The sequence below is a fragment of the Ranitomeya variabilis genome, chromosome 7 (genome assembly GCF_051348905.1).
Source record: "Ranitomeya variabilis isolate aRanVar5 chromosome 7, aRanVar5.hap1, whole genome shotgun sequence".
Taxonomy (NCBI): domain Eukaryota; kingdom Metazoa; phylum Chordata; class Amphibia; order Anura; family Dendrobatidae; genus Ranitomeya; species Ranitomeya variabilis.
This window is the reverse complement of record NC_135238.1, coordinates 180,510,120-180,512,215: the sequence shown is the minus strand read 5'-3', so window position 1 is coordinate 180,512,215 and position 2,096 is coordinate 180,510,120. Positions and strand designations below refer to the sequence as shown.

The following is a 2,096-nucleotide window of genomic DNA, read 5'->3' as shown; positions in this document are numbered from 1 at the left end:
CACAGATGACATACTCTAATGAGAGACCATCAATGTCACGGTCATGGACAACCCCTTTAAAAAGAGAACAGTTCAAGGGATGAAAGCTCATGCCCACCATGGCAGCGCCTCCATCGCTGCTGCAGCAGATCAGCACCACATCGTCGGCCGTACTGATGATATCTGTACACAAGAGACCCGTGAGGACGAGGACCACAAGCCACTCGTGTTTATATCGTGGCAGTTGTGAAAATGCAAGAACGGGGATGTTTCAATTCACTGCTTGCAAGCAGCTAAAAAGAGCTATTACTTATGCTCCGCCAGCTGGGCCCACCTTTATGACACAGTTCTAAAAAGTGGGAAAGGCTAAGTGGGAGGGGCGGAGTCTGCTAGCGGTTTAATTAATTAATATAAGCCATAAACTTGATGTAAATTATCTAACGCTGAGGACACGGCCCATTACCGAGAAACCAGCGACTCAGTATCGCAAAAGCATAGAAAATATAAAATTTTATTATACAAAAATGACTAAATAGAGATATAAAGAGGAAAACCATGGAGCACATAGCGGCGCTCGCTTGTCCAACGGAGCAGATGGTACGTGGAGTCTCCCAACTTCCGAAAGTAGTAGTTGAGTTTGTCACTGAGCTTCTGCCGCAGCTGTAAAGGAAATGGAGGAAGACATTAATGGTGCACACATGGTCTGAGCCCGGCTGCCATGGCTCTAATCCCTCACAGTGTCTGAGTGTGGCATTACGTCACCATGAATGATATCACCATTAGTCACGACGGTCATGTGATGTGAATTCTCACCGTAAACGGTCAGGGAGTCCAGGCGCATGCGGAGGACAAGCTTTGGCTTTGCCGGTTCTCATCCTTAGGCTTCATACCCATTTGCGATAAAAAAAAAAGGTCCGATTTCCGGACAGAAAAAAAGAAACATATGCGAGTGTCATGCGAGGTCAATGTGATTTTGTATCGCAACATCCGTATGCAATGCGATTTGAACATGAGCTTTTACATACAGCAGTTATCTGTCATTTACACATCATTTTAATACTAAATATTTATCAAAACACATATGTATGTGTATATATATATATATATATATATATATATATATATATGTGTGTGTATATATATATATATCTAATATATAATTGCCTAGAATACTACTTCCTGCAATTTGTGCCAACTTCCGTGGCTTTGTCCGGAGCTATTGTCCGGAGCTATTGTCCAGAGCTATTGTCCGGAGCTATTGTCCGGAGCTAATGTCCGGAGCTAATGTCCGGAGCTAATGTCCAGAGATAAGTGACGTCACCAGTGTCCTACACCCAGGCAGAGCACAGTGGCCCCAGGCAGAGCACAGGGGCCCCAGGCAGAACATGGGGCCCCAGGCAGGGCACAGGGGCACCAGGCAGAGCACAGGGGCCCCAGGCAGCATATGGGGCCCCAGGCAGAGCACAGGGGCCCCAGGCAGCATATGGGGCTCCAGGCAGAGCACAGTGGCCCCAGGCAGAGCACACACCAAATCGGAGGCCGAGGGGCCCCGCCAACCAAATCGGAGGCCGAGGAGCCCTGCCCACCAAATCGAAGGCCGAGCGGCCCCGCCCACCAAAGCGGAGGCCGAGGGCCCGGCCCCGCCCACCAAAGCGGAGGCCGAGGGGCCCCGACCACCACATCGGAGGCCAAGGGTCCCCGCCCACCAAATCGGAGGCCGAGGGTCCCCGCCCACCAAATCGGAGGCCGAGGGTCCCCGCCCACCAAATCGGAGGCCGAGGGTCCCCGCCCACCAAATTGGAGGCCGAGGGGCCCCGCCACCAAATCGGAGGCCGAGGGGCCCCGCCCACCAAATCGGAGGCCGAGGGTCCCCGCCCACCAAATCGGAGGCCGAGGGTCCCGCCCACCAAATCGGAGGCCGAGGGTCCCCGCCCACCAAATCGGAGGCCGGGGGTCCCCGCCCTCCAAATCGGAGGCCGAGGGGCACCGCCCACCACATCGGAGGCCGAGGGGCCCCGCCCACCAAATCGGAGGCCGAGGGTCCCCGCCCACCAAATCGGAGGTTGAGGGTCCCCGCCCACCAAATCGGAGGCCAAGGGTCCACACCATCCAAATCG

At 54.0% G+C, this 2,096-nt stretch overlaps 1 long non-coding RNA gene across 1 annotated transcript; it reads right to left on the bottom strand.

Moving 5' to 3' along the window:
• Window positions 1-474: 474 nt before the first annotated feature.
• LOC143785810 (uncharacterized) lies at window positions 475-865 on the bottom strand. Its single transcript, XR_013218091.1, has 2 exons — window positions 793-865; window positions 475-639 (listed from the first exon to the last, which is right to left on the bottom strand). It is a non-coding gene; the product is annotated as an uncharacterized LOC143785810 (long non-coding RNA).
• Window positions 866-2,096: the final 1,231 nt, after the last annotated feature.